General features: G+C 40.5%; 1 protein-coding gene across 2 annotated transcripts in view; it reads right to left on the bottom strand.

The window, feature by feature from the left end:
- The window catches only part of NALCN (sodium leak channel, non-selective), a 354,929-nt gene extending 338,993 nt beyond the window's left edge, over nt 1-15,936 (bottom strand). The window contains exon 1 of one of the 2 annotated variants that reach the window (XM_033177337.1): nt 15,741-15,936. The gene's annotated coding sequence lies outside the window, so the exon portion shown is untranslated. The remainder of the gene's footprint in view (nt 1-15,740) is intronic. The other variant, XM_033177338.1, reaches the window with a different exon arrangement.
- Nucleotides 15,937-16,172: the final 236 nt, after the last annotated feature.

The following is a 16,172-nucleotide window of genomic DNA, read 5'->3' as shown; positions in this document are numbered from 1 at the left end:
TACACATCCAAATACTGAGTGTACATGGAATCTTTTAGAAATCCTTCAAGATGACAGTACAAAGAAGCAAGTAAAAGAGTGGTTTCACCATGTAGTTCAAAGATTATATAAGGAATTTTATAGATCTTTCCACAAGTCCTCTTCCATTGAGCAGTGGAAACAATGGGCATATGAATTCCATGCACCTTTATTATCAATACGCCATCTAAAGCAAAAATGATTTTTGATTATGGATTTGTTTATCTAGAAAAATACATGTCCAGAATTTACTGTTTTTTAAAATTCCCAATTTAGTTTTATCTGACCAACCAAAACAGTGTGATTAAAACTGAATGACATTAGCTGTCACTCACATTTACCTTCACTTTACCTGCTCCCAGGTGCCACTTCAAACAGTGCCCAAGAAATGATCTAAGCTCCAAAGATACCTGGCTAATCCACACATATATAAAAACTCAACAAGTAGCTCCTGGATCTCTAGAAATTTCACTGATTTAATACTATTAAATATTATATTCAAGTAGTAAAGTAAAGTAAATTTAAGTTACAAACACATGAGGAATTCAAAATTAATTTTAGGTGGTTGATTGTAATTTTCATTTACAAACAGAAATATTGTTTTATGCCTTCATTCATGTTGAATCAATATAACTGCATACGGCAGACCTATTATTCCTCTGATAAAAACCAGTAGGGATATTTAAGTATCCTAGGTAAGCTTATTATTTTGATAGGAAATTGCTTCTGTGTATCTTAGCCTTATCACTATTATGTTTTTATAAGCCAATATCTCTTTTTTCTGTTTACCGAAGTGTCCTTCATAAGTTTGAAAAACCTGGCTTTCAAAATGTTTCCCACATTTATTAAAAGAAGTTGGTATTTAAATAGTTCAATATCGGGAGAGAGGCTGCAGAGTCACAATGTGTCCATTAATAAATTTTTTACTCAGAAACAGCTTATAGCAACTCAGGAAACATTCATTCATCTCATGTTCATTCCTGTTTTAAATGGTTAAGATCCAGTTTTTGTATTCTGTGATAGCAATTTCATTTCTATTGGTATATACTTTCCCTACTTCATTCCAGCCCCCTCTTCACGGTATTAAAATTAAAATATTCCATTTTCTTTAACTGCAATGTCCTTGCAACACTATGGGTCATTTCTTTCCCTTGCAGCTCTCTTGGGTTCAGTATTAAAGTTTTTTGAATCTTCTCCTGTCTTCCAAATTATGGTTCACAGTATGCTGTTCTTGCCTGTCCTCTTTACTTAACCCCTCAAGTGATCACCTGTTGTTACAGTTTCCATTACCATCTGTGTCCAGCTACCAATTTAGAGAGGCTTCGGTGCTGCTTCCCCCACAGATGTAGGAAGACGGTGCCAACACCATCACGAACAAAGATGCAGCCTGAGAGAGTGACATGAGCCAGGCATCCTTCTGCTTTTCTCCTTCCTCGCATGTCCCAGACCCTACTGCTCCCAACTCTTCAGGTTCCCCACGTGCAGTGGGAAGGCCCAGCAGGTTCTCTTTGCACCCACTCTCAGTAGTGGATTGTTTCCTTGCTCATTCATTCCATATATGTACAATGGCCTTTTTCACCTATCCCCATTTCTAGACTCCTTTCTCTAGATGCCTTTCAAAATGTTCTCTATTTTATATTTTAAAAAAATCAGCTTCCGGCCGGGCGCGGTGGCTCAAGCCTGTCATCCCAGCACTTTGGGAGGCCGAGATGGGCGGATCACGAGGTCAGGAGATCGAGACCATCCTGGCTAACACAGTGAAACCCCGTCTCTACTAAAAAAATACAAAAAATTAGCCGGGCGAGGTGGCGGGCGCCTGTAGTCCCAGCTACTCGGGAGGCTGAGGCAGGAGAATGGCGTGAACCCGGGAGGCGGAGCTTGCAGTGAGCTGAGATCCGGCCACTGCACTCCAGCCTGGGCGACAGAGCGAGACTCCGTCTCAGGAAAAAAAAAAAAAAAAAAAAATCAGCTTCCAAACACACTGTAGGTCTCTTTTGTAGCCCAGAAAACCTCAGTGTATCTTCTTGTTTCTCACTCACTCATCTGTTCATTCATTCATTCACACAGCAAATATTATGCATCCACTGTGGTATCAGGCACTGCAGTATGTGCTGGATATACAGCACTTAATATAAAGGCATTCTTAAAGCTTACAAACTGCCTACTTTATTTAACCTTATGTTTCCAGGACCCTGCATCCCACTGATTTGTACGTGCACTTCCTTTCACACTCATACCACGTGCTGCACTCAGATTGGCTAAACATACCATTGTTCACCATCCTGCAACCTTTACTATTCAAACTCTTTATCCCAGCCATGTCCTCTTTGTTATCCAATGCCAATTCCACATCAGTCTTTTCTAATTCCCTAACTTAACTCATGAAGAATTTTTGTCTATGTGTGTGATTTTTTGTTATAACTGAAAGAGTTAATATTTGGGAATAAGGATGTGAGAAGAGAAACACACAACTTGTATAAAATCAAAGCATCTATTTCATTCTAAAAAGCCCCAAAGAAGACAGAAGTCATTGGCTCATTTTTAATCATTAGTTATTATTAAGGTTATCGATACGTCAATATCAACAAGTACTATTCTGATAACTGTTGTGCATAAACTGTGGGGTCTTTAGGAGTGCAAGTGAAACTGCTTACCAACTGCCCTATTCAAGACACAGACACACACATACACACTTAATGGTGGGTTTTTATCTCATTGCTTAGTATCCCTGGCACACTTGGAGAAGGAAATTAAGAAAAGAAAATGTTCAATAACATCTCTGGGACTCTTCACCTCAGATTCTGACTTTCATGTCTTTGGGAAACCAACCATCATTGCTAGCAGAAGTTACTCATTCATTCATGTTTGCATAATTGTTTTGATTTTTTAACTATCCCGACCATTATGTTAAGTGATGTGGATTTAACATTGAACAAAACATACTACGTGCTTTCCCTCCATGTTCCTGACACGGAAGACAATATGCTATATTTAGAGGCAGAGTGGCTGATTAATTAAAAGAGAGCCTCTACTGTGGTGCACTTTATCTTCAACCTCCATCTCGTGGTTTTCTTATTCCTTCAGTACCTTACTGCTAGCTCCATACTATCTTCCTAGGCAAGGAATATTGAACGGTGGATTCCCAACATGTTACTGTGCTATTGGGCATAATGAGATTCATGTAAAAATCCAGGAGAGCTGACTGGTCTTTGCCTAGATCTCAAATACTTAAACCTTAAATTAAGTTAGAAGAAAGTAATTATATTTTTATTTTATTTTCATTAACACAAGTAATACACGTTTGTTGTAGAAAAATTAGAAAAACTATATAAACAAAATAAGAAACAAAAACGAAAGCCATCAGGAATTCCATTTCTAGAAACTCAATCAGCTTTGCAAAGGATTTGTTGAGCACATACATTGTGTCTGCCATCGAACAAGGGGCTGCAGATGAAGTAGTAATTAGTTATGGTCTCTTGTGGAATTTTCTTTAGCTAGGGTTCTTACTCTCCAAGAGGATATCAATTGTATCTCTTTTAGGACTGACTTTTCCATATATATTTTTCCATGCATACATTTATTTTTAAATGATTACTTGCACAGGGTTTTGTAACCAGGTTTTTAAAATCTGTGTTCTGTTAACATCGTCCTCTGTCAATAAATATGCATGTGCAGAAAATCCTAACTGTAAGTAAACACCACCTTCAAACATCTGCGCCCCTTCCTTGTCTTTCTTGTCCCATAGCTCATTTACATGCGTATACGTGCAAGGCCTTACAAGGTGAACCAATATAAGCACAGCTTTCCAGATTAGGTTCCCAGTGTTAAATTTGTGTCGAGAAAGGCATTACTTCATATTTTGAAGACACATGTATTTGATGTTACCAATTTGTTAATGTAGGCATTATAATATTAATTCTTATTTCAAATGCTTTTATTTCTTCCTCTTTTTAGTTCCAATAGCCACAGAACTTAAAACAACAAACCACCAAAATCTGCATTTGAACAAGAGCTTCCTGCCCTTTCCCTGCCTTTTCCATAAAATATGCACATTTAAATCTTCAGTTTTACCTCAATACACCGTAATGAAAATTTGACAACAAAAGGGGATGCTTATTCCTGAGGCTGGAATAGCAAGATGTCCTTGTTTCTGTAAAGTTCGTCCATTTTGTTTGCCAAGTTCCTTCTCAGACAGAAGACATGTCCATTCAGAGCAAATGAATATAGCATCATACATTTTATGCTATGGTTTCAATTAGGAAAAAATACCCCATATTTTTGTCTTATTATCTGTTATCCAACATCCATCCACCTGCTTCATGTGTCACCATCCCTGCCCACTCCACCATCCTCCAGCTCCCAGGGCACATTTTAGCCTCAGAGCTACTGATACCTGCACCTTCCTCTGCCCAGTTGAATGTCCTCTCTGTGCATCTCAAGTGTCTGAACTTCCCCTGCTTCTCTGAGCCCAGATCATCTGTGTCCTGCATGCTCACGCTCTTCCTCTCCCTCCATGAGGTCACCTCTCATGGCGTCCACAGCTTCTCACATGCACAGGGCACTTTCCAGACCAGAATCCTGCAACTCTGCTGTCTTCCATTTAGGGGCTGCTCAATGACTGCCTTGAGATTTCAATCATCACAACCATTTAAGGGAAAGTGTTAAAAACAGGAGTTGATGTAAAACTGATGTTATCTCCTACTCAGAATGCTTTCTCCAAAGGAAAATAGCCTTCAGTAGCTCACACACACATGCACACACACATACACCCCATGCAAAAGTGCTTTGGGACACATGAGAGTTTCCATGGTAAAACAGTGAGCTCATTGGTTGATTTCAACCCAAATTATGTTTACCGTCATACAGAAACAGAGTCCTTCTAACAAAAATGTTGGTTGAGAGATTATTATGTGCCAGGCTGTTTAAGAATATCATACATTTTCAGGCCAGGCATGGTGGTTCACACTTGTAATCCTAGCATTTAGGGAAGCTGAGGCGGTGGATCGCTTGAGTCCAAGAGTTCGAGATCAGCCTGGGCAACATGGAGAAAACCCATCTCTACAAAAAAATACAAAATTTAGCTGGGAGTAGTGGCATGAACCTGTAGTACCAGCTACTCAGGAGTCTGAAGTGGGAGGGTCACTTGAGCCCGGGAAGTAGAGGCTGCAGTGAGCCAAGATCATACTACTGCACCTCAGCCTGGGCGACAGAGTGAGACCCTGTCTCAAAAAGAAAAAATAAAAAAGAATATGCATTGTATCATTCAATTTTCACAAGAACCATTTTACAGACGAGGAAACTTAGGCACAGAGACAAGACGGGACAATGTGCCTTACAGAACTATTGAATCAAAAATCAAGGATATTACAGAATGGAAAGGAAATAAGAAAATGACTTTTTCAATATATTTAAATCATATAGCCTGGTGATTACAAACTCTTGACATCAATTATTTTTTTGTGCAAATAGTACAGACATTTCTCATCTCCTGAAATTGAATCCATTTTTATTATCTGACTCATTTTATGACTTTTCTCACCACATACTTATAAAAATGTCAATTTTTTTCTGGCAGAAAATCATCAAACCTCTAATTAAATCTATCTAAATGATCCTTTCAGGTTTCTGAAAGTATTATCCATTTATCATTCCTTTCTCCTTGAGGATGACTCATAGAAATATTCTATTATACCTTCATTATTTTTTCTCTAAATTTGGTAAAGAATGAGAAAAACGTATTTACTAACTCCCATTTGATAATCTCACCCCATGTAGTGAAGAGACAGATTTTTCCACTTCCTAAAGTGACACATTTCTTCACTTCCTAGAGTTAGCTTTAGTCTCATAATTTCTTGATTGACTATGCTAAGAATGTGAAAACTAAAAATTAGATTCCACCTATGATACAGGCTAAAAAAAATGTATGCATCTTTTTTTTACGGAGATTGTGTGAGAGCAATTAAAAAGTATGTATTGAGAAAGTCTTTCTGTCATATCCAAAATCCAAAGCCCAGAACACAGATGTTATGATGCCGTTTTGTAGTGTTCTCCGTTCTTTTAGCAAGGAAACTGCAGACAAAATAGAAATTCTCTATCAAAAGTTTATCAAGAGGTGACTATTTATTTGATAAAAAGATCATACCCTATAAGTTTGCAATCATAATGTGTTGGAATATCCTGAAAGGTGGTAAACTCCTTTCTGGATACTCTCAGAGGAAATGACTACACATTTTAGAGTTTGCAGAAAAGATTTCTCCTCTGTCTGGGACTTTGCAATAGATGATATCCAAAGTGACTTCCAATGATAAAAGTGATTAATTTTGACACTGCTCAGATTTTTATGCATTTGATCATTTCTCAGGGTAGAATGAAGGTCCATAAGCTTCTGTGCATAATTATAGAAGCAAGCTTAGACATTAGGTACTCATTTTTTTTTACTTGAAACATGAGAACAAATATTATTGAAAGCTTACTCTGTGCCAGGCACTATTCTAAGCATTTAACACTTCTCTAAAGTAGTTTTGAGTATTATTCCCACTATATAGATTGAAAATTGGAGGCAAACATGCCCAGACCCACATGAATTGGAAGCAAGTTTAGAATCCAAGTAGTCTATTTGTTGGGAGAACAGAGGTAGGGGGAGGGAGGGAGAGAAATGGTGAAGCATTTGACTTTCACTTTTTAACCTTAAGAACTTTTGTACATCTCACAAACATGAACTTCTGTACATGTTCACAAAGATGATGTGTTTTATTTCTAATTTCTTTAAAACAAGTAAAACACTAACAAATTTTTTCAGTTTAAACAAGTTACACCTAACATTTGCTGAGGGTTTATTATGTGTGAGGCTAATTGTTACCTATTTTTCACCATGCCCCAATGAGGCAAGTGTCTCTCTCTGTTATTCTGATTTTACAGGTGAAACTGAGGTTTGGAGAAGATAAGTGTGTTACCTGAGGTCACACGGTTAGGCTGTGATAAACCACAAGGGAGCCAGGTCTTTCTGATTTCCACCCCAGGAATACTTTGCTGTCCATGTCTTCTTTCAGTCTGACCCTTCCAAGCCTTTGTGAATAGAACAGTCTTCTTTCCCAGAAAACAGAGACAGGAGTCTCCAAGTCCCTGCCTATTCCATGTCTAAGTAATAAAACCAAATTAGAGTATGCCTGCCACTAGACTTGCAATGCCAGTCCTTCCGGGCCCTCTCAAGCAAGCCTCTCCTCCGGGTGTCTTTAGCTTGTGAACTTCAATGATCTGGATGCATCTTTCCGTGTAATCTGGCCTCTGCTCAGAGGAAAGGCAGCAGCTCTATATTTTTCTCTTAAACTTAGCCTGGAGTCCTGCGTCTCCCCCAGCAACACAGCAGAGAACACGTTAGCAGGAAAACTAAGATAGCATCAAAAATCTGACCCCCTGAGCATCACAGCAGCAACGTGTGTCTCCACAACAGAACAGCGGCCCTCTCCCCTGCCCCTGCAGGTAGAGGATTGCTGTGGTTGATTTTCTATCTAATTCTGTACAAAAGTCAAGGCCCTGATTTGGCTGCCTGGTTTTCTCTCTTCTTCCTTCTCTTTTACTTTCTGCCTCTCTCTTTCTCTCTCTCTCCTCCAAATGCCACCTGCCACTTTTCTTTTGGGGTACTCATTCATCTATGTTTTGGCCCTCACTAAATCCTAATGTAGCTCTGCAAAAAACAGAATTCTACATGCATGGTCCAGTCCCAGCCGACTTCAAGGGCTACCCGAGGTGATGACCACACAGGGGAAGGCAAATGTTTCAAAGAACCATCTCCAAAAACAGACTCTTCTGTTTTCCTTTAGTCAAGGTACTGATTAGAAATAGAAAATGTTTCCCCACTTTTTATGAGTCTATTTCCTAAATTCCAAAGTAAAGCAGTAGGCTATTTTTCTCTGGTTATTTCTAGAAATCCTCCAAAACTGTCATTACTTCTCGAAGGATTCTGTTTTGTTTTATTTTTTTAATCGTGAAAATTGAATTTTCTTTGGCCTTTAAAAGTGATTGGTTTTGCTAAAGGGATTCAATACACACCACAATGCCCCAAAGCCCTTCTGCCATTGCAACCTACGTGCCCAAACTATCACTGTTATTGCACCTACATGCCCAAACTAAAACTGTCAAGCAGTATGAGAGGGAACTGGGTTGTATTTTTGTCACCTACATCACGGTAATTTTTATTTTTGTTTCATTGTAGTAGGAGCATTTAACACGAGAACTGTTTTAACAGATATTTAAATTCACAATAAAATGTTAACTACAGGCACAATGTCATAACACAGATCTCTAGAGCTCACTTATCTTGCATAACTGAAACCTTCCACCCAGGAATTAACAACTCCCATTTTCAACTCCTCCCAGCCCCTGGCCACCACTCCTACTCTGTGCTAAGTATATATCCTACTCTATATTAATTATCTAGTGTTGGATAGTTTATTTTGATGAGCTGCTGCTATCATTTATATATTATGAAAAACCAGAAAGGGAATACTTATTTTGATTGTGGTTGTTTAATCTTATAATATGAATCTGTAAAGGTTGGATAAAGAAGGTGGATGGTTTAAAACAGTGGTTTTCAAAACTTGCTACTATGTTTAAATATAACAGAAAATCAAAGGGAGATGATGTTTTTGTGGTTTCATTTTGCAATATGTATCCACAAAATTTGCTCAAAAGGGGATGGTTTAAAATAGTAATTCCTAACGACTGCTTAACATATGAATTATCAAGGGAGGTTCAGAAACATTCTCAACACTGAACGGTACACTGAATGGTTCTGTCTTCCTCAAGCCATATGCTGAAGCTCTTACCTCTAATGCATTTGGAGGTGGGGCCTTTGGGAGGTCATGAGGCCATGAAGGTGGAGACCACATGAATGGGATTAGTGAATCTATCAGAAGAGCAGAGGCAGCTGAATCGTCTGTGCACCATGAAGACAGCCCTCACAGGAACCAGCCAGCCCCTCAATCTTGGACTTCTTCGTCTCCAGACTGTAAGAAACCAATGTCTGGAGTTTAAGTCACCTCGTCTGTGCTATTTGTTACAGCAGCCCAAGCTAACTAAGACACTCAAGCTGAGGCCTCCTTCACCTCAGACATACTAAATCAGAATCTTTTTTTTTTTTTTTTTTTGAGACGGAGTCTTGCTCTGCCATCCAGGCTGGAGTGCAGTGGCTGGATCTCAGCTCACTGCAAGCTCCGCCTCCCGGGTTTATGCCATTCTCCTGCCTCAGCCTCCCGAGTAGCTGGGACTACAGGAGCCCGCCTCGTCGCCCGGCTAGTTTTTTGTATTTTTAAGTAGAGACAGGGTTTCACCGTATTAGCCAGGATGGTCTCGATCTCCTGACCTCGTGATCCGCCCATCTCGGCCTCCCAAAGTGCTGGGATTACAGGCTTGAGCCACCGCGCCCGGCCATCAGAATCTTTAAGGGTGGAAAATAGGACACTGTATTTTTTTAAAAACATCTTCAGGTGATCCCTGCACACCTCTCCCATCACTGTTTCCAAACTAATGAGGCATCACTAGCCTAGATGCTCAGAAGAGAACATTTAGAAAGTTCACATTGCATAGTCAGGGCTCTTTGTGTGGAAAAGAATAAGAGAGTCTAATTATAAGCAACACAGGCAAAATATAAGTCTGAGGCAAAAATTTTGATTTATAATTGTATGTATATACAGTATATTCTATTCTTATTTTCCTCAGAGATCTTCAGAATTTACTTTGAAAATAACTAACTTGTATTGTATACAGGAATTAAATTTTTGCTTTATAAAAGGATAACTAAGATATTTGGGTTTTTGTTGGGGTTTCTGTTATGATTTTCTAGTCTAGACTATACCTTTAAATTGCTATTCAATGCCTTCAAAGAAAGGAAGCAAAATATATTGCCTGTGGAACTAATCTCATGTGAATTTCAAAATAATAATAAAATAGCTAGAAAAGAAAATGAAGCAAAGGATTTACCCTGCAGATACTATTAACTGAAAGATAAAGCAGTAACAATTTCTTTTAACTAGACATAATAGAATACAATAGCACAATCACCCAAGCTTGATGATCGGAAATTACTTTTAACCTTGAACTCCCTTTCTTTCTCTTCCTTCCGTCACCAAGACGTGGTAGCATTAGTTTTGTGGACATATCTTTACCATTCACCTCTTCATTTCCATTACTACAATCTGATTCCAGTTCTTCAGTCTGGGAATTTTATACCAATTTCTCCAGTGCCTTTCTTCACTAACCTCCTTGTCATCATTCCAATTTCTTGGCATTCTAATTTACCTTAAAGATATCTATAGATCAATATTTCTCCCAGATTGGAATGCTATGGCTCTCAGTTTTTGCTATTAGATTTAGAGTTCATATATGTCATAGTGAATTCATTCATGTTTTCATTTTTAAAAATCTTTTTTTTTTTTTTTGTACTTCTTAAGATGAAATGCTGACTCTCAACACCATTTTAGGTCACAAAACCCTTTAAAAAGATACTGAGTCTATGGGCATTTTCCCCCCTCCCTTTCCCCTAAAATAAGCATCAGACTTTTTTTTTTTTTTGAGACAAAGTCTCGCCCTGTCGCCCAGGCTGGAGTGTAATGGCGCGATCTTGGCTCACTGTAACCTCTGCCTCCTGGGTTCAAATGATTCTCCTGCTTCAGCCTCCCTTCCCAAGTAGCTGAGATTACAGGTGGCCACCATCACGCCTAGTTCATTTTTTTATATTTTTAGTAGGGACGGGGTTTCACCATGTTGGCCAGGATGGTCTCGAACTTCTGACCTCGTGATCCGCCCGTCTCAGCCTCCCAAAGTGGTGGGATTACAGGCGTGAGCCACTGCTCCCAGCTAGCATTATGCTTTTGACTGTGCATACTATAATGCTCTGATCATTGGTAAACATGGGAAGCTTGTAGTTAAAACTGTATTAAAGATAGCAACTTTTATGACTTTAAGGACTTTTTTCTCATTTAATCAAACAATTTTTTGAACTGTTTTCTGATATTTACATACTTCTACTTCATCTTTTTTTAGTGATATCACTTGCCTCGTATCTATTTCTTCACCTATTTATTTTTCATTTTTGACTCATTTACAACATAAGAGAATTGTCTACTGATATTTTTCAGGATTACAGATTTTCAGGACATTATTTTACATTTGCTGATAATTTTAGAGAGGAAGTATAACATTAATCTAAATTTTCTCTTTGTGGATAAGTAATTTCTGAAGCATTTGATCACAATGCTGGTGAAATATTTTTCTTTTTATTGGTTTTCAAATCCAAAGTGTTTATCAGGCTATATATAGATGTTGGCTAAGTTTTATTAATTGTTTTGGTACATGATAACCTATTTTCATCCAAAGATTGGGATTGTTTTTAATCTAAAAGAAAAAAAGAATCTTATCTCACTTTAAAACATGGCTGTGTTCCATGCGCTGTGATCCTCTCTGTCAGGAAAAACATTTATTGATGTGTCTCTGTTGGCGGTCTTCCATCTATATCATTCTCTCTCCAAACAACATCCTGTTTTCATCTCTTTTCCTTGCATAATTGGAAATAATTCTCACTCTTGATCTCTTCATAAATAATTCTCTTGGCCTCAGAGTTGTGGTCTATCTTACTTCTAATTCTTCCACTCCTGCTGCGGAGGCGCACCCCCGCCCCCACCCTGGACCTGCGGGGTCAGTCCCCGCCTTTAGAACATATTCTGGTATGGCTGCCCTTGCCCTGGGACCTCATGGAGAAACTGCTTCCGGAGTCAAGCCATTCTGTTTTACCAAAAGCCAGCTTCCAACTTTCAACTTCACTCCTTCATACTAAGGGGCTCTTCCGGGGCCTCTCTTCCTTATTTTTTGTACACTACTCTTAGAAAGGAAATTGTGAACTGAACTTTAGTTTTTCCCATCAGACCTGTTCCATCTATACTGAATCTACCAGAAAATTCTGCAGCCTAGGAAAGAAAGAGCTTCTTCTTCCTTTACCTGTGGGGGTACACATTTCTCATTATATAAGCCCTTCTGATCATTTACCTGAAGTCCGAGTAGGAAAGCAAAAAGCAGAATTAGACTCCTGAACACAACAGCCAATTTTCTAAAGGAACTTGCATTGACTTTTTTTTTTTCCAGCTTTGAACTTTTATAGTATTCCTATTTTGACTTTACTCTAAGAGGTATATTTTAGCATCTGGTTTTCAGGTGATTTTTCTAAAGGTCAAGTTTTTATATAGCACAAAAGTCAAACATCCAAATTATTATGTTACCTTCTTATATTTCTGTAAAAGAGGGAACAGGACCCACCAACACTTTTTGTAAAATGGCAGATTTACCTCAAAAGCAGATTAAGCAATTTATTCAAAATTATAATCTGAATTCTTTAGGAAATCAATGTAAAGACAAACATATATCTCTATAATAATTCAGATACTTTTTTCAAAGATATAATTACTGGAAATTTATCACAAATAAATTATAATCTGAATTCTCCAGGAAACCAATTTGAAGATATGTATAGATCGATAGACGATAGATATGGACATATTTGGATATTTATACTGAAAAACATAAAATAGAAATAAGTTTCTACATTTTAACTATCTATCAGGACATTGTTTATAATGATGAAAAACTGGAAACAGCTAATGTCCAATGATAGAGGTATGGTTATATATATGAAGCTGTATTTACTGGTATGGTGTTATATAGCCATTTACAATTTTTAAGTAAAAAAATTATATAGACATATTTTAAATGTTATAATAAATATTCAATGGAAAAAACGGTATAAAAGTTGTACAATGCCATGACTACAACTACCTAAAGTCAAGCCCTTAAAAATACTACAGAAAACACACAGATATTGTGGTCATTTGTCTTTGGTTATTAAAACTACATGTTTACTCTTTTTTTCTCTATCATTCTATCATCTCTATCAACTTTGGTTACTTTAAAATTCAAAAAATCAATTTAAAAAATTTAAGCATTTGGCCGGGCGCAGTGGCTCAAGCCTGTAATCCCAGCACTTTGGGAGGCCGAGGCAGGCGGATCACTAGGTCAGGAGATCGAGACCATCCTGGCTAACACGGTGAAACCCCGTCTCTACTAAAAATACAAAAAAAAACTAGCCGGGCGAGGTGGCGGGCGCCTGTAGTCCCAGCTACTCGGGAGGCTGAGGCAGGAGAATGGCATAAACCCGGGAGGCGGAGCTTGCAGTGAGCTGAGATCCGGCCACTGCACTCCAGCCTGGGCGACAGAGCGAGACTCCGTCTCAACAAAAAAAACAAAAAAAAAATTTAAGCATTTGCATAGAGTTTGAAGGTATAAAAATTTGTGCTGTTCCTTGAGACAGATGAGAATTGTATAACATGATTGAAGCTCTAAAATGTTGATAACATTTTGGGGCAGGGGCATTCTTTTATTATTTTTAAACAGAGTCTCACCCAAGTAACTGGGGCTACAGGTGTACACCATCACACCTGGTGAATTTTTTTTTTTTTTTTTAGAGATGGGGTTTCACCATGTTGCCCAGGCTGGCCTGGAACTCTTGGGTTCAAGCAATTGGCCTGTCTCAGCCTCCCAAAGTGCTAGGATAATAGGCATGAGCCATCGTGCATGGCCTTGGGGACCATTCTTAATATCTTTACGCTCAATATCATAGTTTCCATGCCAAAACTAGAAAATAAGACATCTCTCTGTATATCCACCTGCTTACATACTTGTCTTTCCTGAATGATTCTTAGGCTCTGAGTTTATCTCTTTTACTTACTCACAACCCAGCTTCTGGCCCAGTGCTTAGTTTATCTTAGGATATAGAGGTGTAGATATGAATTTTCATTCACAAACTTGAAATCCACATGTGACTCTGACCTGGGATAAATTTATACAGCTATGGAAATTCTGAAATCATCTGAACATCATTGATGAATGATAAAACAAATGTGTACATTTGTGCACACACATACATGCAGACACAAAGCATGCAGGAATGATAAACAACAACAACAAAATCAACTGAAACCCATTTCAAAGAAATGCCATACCCAAGAAGAAGAAAATGCTACTCAAATCTTCAGTTCACTAAATTGCAAGTAAATGACACTATTTTGAGTACACTTTTTTAAAGTACATTTTTTTCTCCTTTGAATATCTTGCAAGTCCCATCCAAAGTTATAAGTGTATTACCACTATTTTATGAGACGTGCTTTCTCCTCGAGTTTTGTAGAAATTTTAGCATAGTCCTTATCAGTGACAGCACATTTATTCTGCAAACAGATTATGTCTTTTAGGAACCCAGAAGAGGATCTAACTGAACCTTTCCACTTTTTAAGTTTTTCTCCAAAGCCGGATTTTGTCTTCACACTGTCTGATCTTAGCAATGGCTGGGTCAAAGTATACTACAGAAGAATGAAAAATCGACTCTAGAAAGGCACACAGAATGAAAACCAACAGTTAGGGAATGAATGTTTCTTGTTGCAGATGTTTGGGAAGCCATGATTTTTATCTAGAACTGTGGAAACCTTATCTTTGAATTTAAAAAGCCAGTCCTGCCATGCATCTGCCTCAGGGTTAACTACCATAGTGAAACTGCTCCTCTCCCAGGCCATATCAAATCACAGTTGTAGCTATGAACATACGATTCATACATACACACACACACACATATTTCAAAATCGCCACCTGTTAATTTTTGATCCCCAACTACTAACACATAGGTCACTGGTCCTCAACCCACATTTCACCACCAGGGAGGTAGGGCCTAGCTGATGAGCACACGAACACCAGATTAAGAGTAAAACCTTCTGAGGCCTGAAAGTGAGTGTGTATTCACACGTCCTTAATAATATAGTCTCTGAAAAATTGTACCTGAAACTGAAAGATTTATCCTAAGGTATTTTCAAGCACTAAGGGTCTGAGTTCAGCGTTCTCACACCATCCTGAGAGAGGAACATTAAGTCAGCAAAATGACCCCTGATCTGGGTTCTGGGCCCCCCGAGGGATCCCAGCCAGGCCATCCTTGCTGGTCTCTTAAAGATTCAGTGACAAAATGGTGTTGTTTGGCAGGACACTGTTTTGCGTTCAGTGTGGCCACCCTAATGACGGCTGCTAACAAGGCCAATGAATACCATAAGCAAGGAGCATTTAGCAAGGAGCAATCCACAGGAGTATGGGGATGGGGTAAGGCCACGGAGCCCCCGCGGAGACCTGCTGGAGCCGGGCTGCCCTCCCCCCTCGCCCTTGCCGCGCGTTGGCCCAGAGGTTTACCCAGGCGGCGGACCCGGTGCGGAGGAGGCAGGTGCAGCGCTGTCGTGATGCCCAGTGGCCTTGTCCTCAGCCACCTGCCCCCCAACACCTGCTAGACGCCCAGGCGGGGCAGGCCCGAGGTCTCGCCGGCCCTGGGCTTCCCAAGCCAGCCCAGGCGCATCTCGCAGCAGGCGCCCCCGACACCCACGCGCAGGAAAGGGAGGGCGCATCGCGGCTTCCGTGCCCCGGCCAGGCCTGCGAGGACCCCAGCGCCCCGCTCTCGGGTGGAGGCTCCCCTCCCCAACCCTCCCCCGCCCGGGGCCCCCAGCCCGCAGCCCCTCTCGCAGCCCCAGCGCCCCTGCGCCGTCCTGGCCCGGCCAGGCCGAGGAACCAACGGGCGCGCATCCCGGGCCTCGGGCGCAGGGCACGGAGCCGGCCGCGCCGCCGCCTCTCGGGCACCGGCGGCGGTGACCAACCTGTAACCCCAGCGCTCAGAGCTGTCATGGTGCCCGCGGGCGGCGGCGGCGGCGACAGTGGGCGACAGGCAGGATCCGTGCCAGGCGGGGCGCCCACGGCGTGCGGGGACGCGGGCCCCTCACCTACAGCGGCTCCACTCCGGCAGCGCGCTCGGCCGGGCTGGGGCCGCGGCTCGCGCTCGCCGTGTCACTCACTGAGCGCCGCCGCCGGCGGCGGGCTGGGGGAGGGGTGGGAGCCGGAGTTTTCGGGCCTTTAAAAAAATTATTATTTTATTTAAATTTTTAAAGTTAGCTTTGCTGCGGGGGCTGCAGTGACGCCGAAGGGCGGGCACCGCATAGGAGGCTGCGCTGCAGTTGGTGGCGAGCGCCAGGGTCGGTCCTGGCAGTTCCTTCTTGCCGGCTGCCACCCGCAGTCAGTCTCACAGCAACAGC

This window comes from Trachypithecus francoisi, unplaced genomic scaffold (genome assembly GCF_009764315.1).
Source record: "Trachypithecus francoisi isolate TF-2019V2 unplaced genomic scaffold, Tfra_2.0 Lachesis_group18, whole genome shotgun sequence".
NCBI lineage: Eukaryota > Metazoa > Chordata > Mammalia > Primates > Cercopithecidae > Trachypithecus > Trachypithecus francoisi.
The sequence above is the reverse complement of the archived record's forward strand: the minus strand, read 5'-3'. Positions and strand labels throughout refer to the sequence as shown.